This window comes from Ursus americanus, chromosome 3, assembly GCF_024610735.1.
Source record: "Ursus americanus isolate L20-20 chromosome 3, mUrsAme1.1.p, whole genome shotgun sequence".
In the NCBI taxonomy this organism is placed as follows: Eukaryota; Metazoa; Chordata; class Mammalia; order Carnivora; family Ursidae; genus Ursus; species Ursus americanus.
Genome location: NC_142129.1, coordinates 11,164,629 through 11,171,353, shown reverse-complemented (window position 1 = coordinate 11,171,353; position 6,725 = coordinate 11,164,629). Strand labels below are relative to the sequence as shown.

At 37.8% G+C, this 6,725-nt stretch overlaps 1 long non-coding RNA gene across 1 annotated transcript; it reads left to right on the top strand.

The window, feature by feature from the left end:
* Positions 1-277: 277 nt before the first annotated feature.
* LOC123789532 (uncharacterized) lies at positions 278-2,132 on the top strand. Its single transcript, XR_006778832.2, has 3 exons — positions 278-513; positions 1,224-1,301; positions 2,056-2,132. It is a non-coding gene; the product is annotated as an uncharacterized LOC123789532 (long non-coding RNA).
* The last annotated feature ends 4,593 nt before the right edge of the window (positions 2,133-6,725 follow it).

Genomic DNA, 6,725 nt, shown 5'->3' with positions numbered 1-6,725 from the left:
ATATTTTTGAGAACAGAAAAAGAGGGACAACTATCCAGTTCATTTTACAAGGCTAATACAACATTGATGACAAAACTAGGAAAGGATAGTAGAAGAAGAGTAGTTTATTGAATCAATCTCAAAGGGTAAAACAAATACAAAAATCTTAAATAATTAGTAAAATGAACACAGCGTTTTCAATATCAAACAAAAGCTATTTTTCAGATAAAACAGAATATTAGGCAAAAAATTTTTTTGAGAAAAATAGGAGCCTTATATGCCAGTAGAATTAGGAAAGGAGGAAATATGGTAAGTTTATATGTTTAATAAATTGGACCATGAACAGCATACAAGTAATGGTAACTGTTTCTCTCTAGGCACCAGAGGACCTTGAACATTATCAGTATGGGAGGGTAGTATGTTTCTGACATGTCAGGGTACAAATATGGACGCCAGTCACCAATAAGCCTCTCCCTGAACAAGTGTGATGGAGAAAAGCCCATTTCAGATCTACTGCGGGTCCGTGCTCTCAGGGTAAAAAAATAATTGGTCTATGCATAATTTTCTTGGTTGGCATGTACACTAAAATAACTTTAACTTAGGAAATTCTACTTCTTTTATATCTGAGTATAAGAATAGATTTAGATAAAAGAACAAAAGAAATTCAAGTCACAAAGTCACTATCAAATTTATTCCCCAATATTATACGATGGGGTTAGTTAATTCCCATCTTAGGAAGAAGAGAAAATGTAGTAGCTACAGACCTAGGGGAGCCTTGGTCTTTCCACCCCCTTGAGCTCAGAATCTCTGGAAATGAAAAATAGAAATTGTTTCCTGCTGAGAATTTTCCTTTCCTTTTGGCACTCCATTAAATTCTACAAAACAGGATTTAACAAGTCCCATTGGGATACCTTATCCTATTTCCTGACTCTTTACCATGTCCCCATAGCTTCTATAGGTCCTGCTACCTGGTCTTACTTTATAAATTGTATTCGTTGTGGTGACTTGATGAAAAAAATAGGATGCATGGTCAGTCGGGTCAGGTGTATAAAACTTAGCCAACACCAGAGAGCATGGGAAAAATATATGGGTTTCATCTGTCCTAAATACCACTTAATCTGTTGGGGAGGGGTAGTGGGTGGAGGGGGGGTGTTGGAGTTCTTGAAACTGAAATAAATCCAAGGTTGTGTTAACTGGGTTATGTGAAGGAGCCTGGAAGACATTCTAATGCTTCTTACATTTAGGATCATGGACCCCACAGTGAGTGAAGACATCAGCAGTGGTGGCAATTTGTCGTGAGCGTCCCTCTAAGGAAACCAGAGGTAAGTACAGTGAGAGCCCCTCTTCTCTGGGAGAAGCAGATGGAGGTGTGCAGGATGGGTCTTCAACTCTCCCCCTACACCAAAAACTCAGAAGCATCTCGAGAGGTGGGTGAGCTGCACAGAAAATAAAATCCTCTCTTCTGAAAGAAATCCTGTTGCCTCTGTTGAGAAACTTTTTCTCCCAAGAGACCATTGGAAGAAAATAATTTCAACACTAACTTACAGATGCCATCTACTTTATTGGCATGCTGGTACTTCTCCCAACTTCTATCCAGTTTGTCTCCTCATTTTTAGCTGTAAATCTGAGATAAGTTTATTATCTAGTCTTTGTTCACTATACAATGTCAGACAGGCTGTAATGAAAAATCACAATACCAAATGTAACTGTTAAGTGTCTTTCAATGCCAAATTTCTGCTATTTATAGACTTAGCTAATAGGATAATTTAAAAGTTATCATTCCTTTTAGATACATCTAATGTATCATTTACTCTCCTGCATTTAGTGTTGAGTTTCTTGTTTAAATTATAACATAGCTGTTTGAGAGGTTTGCTTGCAAACCTTTCTATTGCCTCATGAACGTAAGTGGTGTTTTCATGAAATAATGGGCTTGATTGACCAAGAAAGGAATTTTTTACAGAAGAGGAATGTCCTGAAGGTTTTATTTTTGAATATGAAATTTCTTGTGGTGATTTATTTAAATACAAGAATTATTATCTTTGTGAATCCTTTTAACAGTCCTGTCATTCCAACCAGGTTATACACACCAGCAGATGGGAACTCTCTTCTACACCCTCGGCTGAGACATGAAGCAGGACATAGGATATGTTCAGTAAGTATCTGTGGATTTGACATTTGGTCTTCTAGCTATCTGCAGGTAGGAGGAAGATGAGGTACTCATTGGTCCTTCTTCTTTGGTTTATTGTGTGCCTTCATCATAGGAAGTTTTAGAAATAGCATTGTGATCTTCACGGGCTCCAGATATTGCAAGAAAGTTGAACTGGATATGACTAACACTTTTCTATACATTTTGGGCCTGTGAATCCTGTAGCGGAAAGGACCTTAGTATCCTTCTGGTTCAACACAGGAATCCTGTCTTGGACAGATGGTTAGTCAATGTCTGATTTTCAACACTCACTGACCTAAAGTTCGGTTCCAATAAAACAACCAGTTTTCAAGGAGGTGACTCCAATTGTTACAGCTCTTTTTTGAACTAGGATAAAATCACATCTTTCAATAATGTACTATGAATTCTGATTCTGCCTTTGAAGCAGGGCAAAAGGTTAGTTGCATTTGTTTATGAAATCTTTCAAATACTAACTTAACAGAAACGTTGAATGGGAAACTGATAGATTGGAACTCAATTATGAGTTCTAGGATTCTTATTTTAGTGAAATTCAGATGGATTCTGGACTGAAGAAAGAAATGGAGTCAGGCAAAACAGAAGCAATGGCTTGAAACTTAACAATGATTCAAACTTCAGAGTAACCACTCTGTTGTGGAAAGATTCTTTTATAATTTGATCAGCCTCAAAAACCTAATGATTCATGATAAATAATAATAATGTTTTCACATAGAGTTAAGCTATAAAATATGGTAATGAATCTATGAATATGAGTCTATCATTAGGGCTCTTGCTCTAGCCTTGGATAGGCTAGAGCAGTACTTGTTAAGTCCCAGGCTATGACCCACCCTGAAATCATTCAACCAACTAATTAATTTTAATTTTACTAATTAAATAGAATAGGATAATATAGGAAATACATTGTACATAATAAGGACTCAAATATACATATGCTAATGAATGTATGTACCTAGTAGATATTTATTTTTTTTCAATGTTGTTTTTATAATGACCACTTTTATTTATTTTTTTCTTTTTTTTATTTTAATGTTTTTTTAGTATATTATGTTAGTCACCATACAGTACATCCCTGGTTTCTGATGTAAAGTTCAACAATTCATTAGTTGCGTATAACACCCGGTGCACATGCCCTCCTTACTACCCATCACCAGCCTATCCTATTCCCCCATCCCCCTCCCCTCTGAAGCCCTCAGTTCGTTTCTCATAGTCCATAGTCTCTCATGCTTCATTCCCCCTTCTGATTACCCCCCTTTCTTTATCCCTTTCTTCTCCTACCGATCTTCCTAGTTCTTATGTTCCATAGATGAGAGAAATCATATGATAATTGTCTTTCTCTGCTTGACTTATTTCACTTAGCATTATCTCCTCCAGTGCCGTCCATGTTGCTGCAAATGTTGAGAACTCGTTCTTTCTGATAGCTGAGTAATATTCCATTGTATATATGGACCACAACTTCTTAATCCAGTCATCTGTTGCAGGGCATCTCGGCTCCTTCCACGATTTAGCTATTGTGGACAATGCTGCTATGAACATTGGGGTGCATATGGCCCTTCTCTTCACTACGTCTGTATCTTTGGGGTAAATACCCAGTAGTGCAATGGCTGGGTCATAGGGTAGCTCAATTTTTAAATTTTGAAGGGACCTCCACACGGTTTTCCAGAGTGGCTGTACCAACTTGCATTCCCACCAACAATGTAGGAGGGCTCCCCTTTCTCCATATCCTCTCCAACAATTGTTGTTTCTTGCCTTGTCTATTTTTGCCATTCTAACTGGCGTAAGGTGGTACCTTGTGTGGTTTTGATTTGAATTTCCCTGATTGCTAATGATTTTGAACATTTTTTCATGTGTCTGTTAGCCATTTGTATGTCATCATTGGAAAAGTGTCTGTTCATATCTTCTGCCCATTTTATGATTTGTTTATTTGTTTCTCGCGTATTGAGTTTGAGAAGTTCTTTGTAGATCTTGGATATCAGTCTTTTATCTGTAGCATCATTTGCAAATATATTCTCCCATTCCGTGGGCTGCCTCTTAGTTTTTTTGACTGTTTCCTTGGCTGTGCAGAAGCTTTTTATCTTGATGAAGTCCCACAAGTTCATTTTATCTTCTGTTTCTCTTGCCTTTGGAGATGTGTCATGAAAAAGTTTGCTTTGGCCGATGTCGTAGAGGTTGCTGCCTATGTTCTCCTCTAGGATTTTGATGGATTCCTGTCTCACATCGAGGTCTTTCATCCATTTGGAGTTTATTTTTGTGTATGGTGTGAGAGAGTGGTCAAGTTTCATTCTTTTGCATGTAGCTGTCCAATTTTCCCAGCACCATTTATTGAAGAGACTGTCTTTTTTCCACTGGATGTTTTTTCCTGCTTTGTCAAAGATTAGTTGCCCAAAGAGCCGAGGGTCCATTTCTGGGTTCTCTATTCTGTTCCATTGGTCTATGTGTCTGTTTTTGTGCCAGTACCATGCTGTCTTTGTGATCACAGCTTTGTAGTACAGCTCGAAATCCGGCATTGTGATGCCCCCAGCTTTGTTTTTCCTTTTCAACAGTTCCTTGGTGATTCGGGGCCTTTTCTGTTTCCATACAAATTTAAGGACTATTTGTTCCAGTTCCTTGAAAAATGTCATCGGTATTTTGATCGGGATGGCTCTGGGTAGCATGGACATTTTAACTATGTTAATTCTTCCGATGCATGAGCATGGAATATTTTTCCATCTTTTTGTGTCTTCCTCAATGTCTTTCAAGAGTGATTTATAGTTTCTAGAATGTAGATCCTTTACGTCTCTGGTTAAGTTAATTCCAAAGTAACGTATGGTTTTTGGTGCTATTGTAAATGGGATGGATTCCCTAATTTCTCTTTCTTCGGTCTCGTTATTCGTGTATAGAAATGCAACTGATTTCTGAGCATTGATTTTGTATCCCGCCACATTACTGAATTGCTCTATAACTTCTAATAGTTTGGGGGTGGATTCTCTTGGGTTTTCCATATAGAGTATCATGTCATCTGCGAAGAGAGACAGTTTGACTTCTTCTTTGCCGATTTGGATATGTTTTAACCCTTTTTGTTGTCTGATTGCTGTTGCAAGGACTTCTAGTACTATGTTGACTAATAGTGGCGAGAGTGGGCATCCTTGTCGTGTTCCTGACCTTAAGGGAAAGGCTTCCAGCTTTTCCCCATTGAGAATGATATTTGCTGTAGGCTTTTCATAGATGGTTTTTATGAGATTGAGGAATGTACCCTCTATCCCTACACTCTGAAGGGTTTTAATCAGGAAAGGATGCTGTATTTTGTCAAATGCTTTTTCTGCATCTATTGAGAGAATCATATGATTTTTGGCTTTGTCCTTCTGGATAAAATCAAAGACACTGATAGATTTGTGAATGTTGAACCACCCTTGCATCCCAGCGATGAATCCCACTTGGTCATGATGGATAATCCTTTTAATGTACTATTGGATTTTGTTAGCCGGGATCTTGTTGAGGATTTTGGCGTCCATATTCATTAGGGAAATCGGTCTGTAATTCTCTTTTTTGATGGGGTCTTTGCCTGGTTTGGGGATCTAGGTAATATTGGCCTCATAGAATGAGTTTGGTAGCTTTCCTTATGTTTCTATTTTTTGAAATAGCTTTAGGAGAATAGGTATTATTTCTTCCTTGAATGTTTGGTAGAATTCCCCAGGAAAACCATCTGGGCCTGGAGTTTTGTTTTTTGGAAGGTTGTTTATCACTGACTCAATCTCTTCATAATTAATTGGTCTGTTTAAAAAATCAATTTCTTCCTGTCTCAGGCTTGGTAGTTTATAGGTTTCCAGGAAGGCCTCCATCTCTTCCAGATTGCTTAATCTATTGGCATAAAGCTGTTGATAAAAGTTTCTAATAATCCTTCCAATTTCATTGGTGTTGGTTGTGACCTCTCCTTTTTCATTCATAATTTTATTAATTTGGGTCCTTTCTCTATTCTTTTGGATAAGTCTTGCCAGTGGTCTGTCAATTTTATTAATTCTCTCAAAGAACCAGCTTCTAGATCTGTTGATCTGCTCTACTGTACTCCTGGTTTCTAATTCATTGATTTCTGCTCTAATCTTGGTCAACTTCTTCCTCGTGTGTGGATTAGGCCTGTCCCTCTGTTGCTGTTCCAGCTTCTTGAGGTGAGAATATAAAAACTGCATTTTAGATTTTTCTATATTTTGAGTGAGGCTTGAATGGCTATGTATTTCCCCCTTAGGACTGCCTTTGCAGTATCCCATAGGTTTTGGACCATTGTGTTTTCATTCTCCTTGGTCTCCATAAATTGTTTAAATTGATTTTTGATTTCCTGGCTTATCGAATCATTCCGGAGCAGGATGGTTCTTAGTCTCCAAGTGTTTGAGTTTCTTCCAAATTTTTCCTTGTGGTTGAGTTCCTATTTCAGAGCGTTGTGGTCTGAGAATATGCAGGGGATAATTTCAATCTTTTGGTATCGGTTGAGACCTGTTTTGTGTCCCAGAACATGGTCTATTCTTGAGAATATTCCATGGGCATTAGAATAGAATGAGTATTCTTTGGTTCTGGGGTGTAGTGTTCTATATAT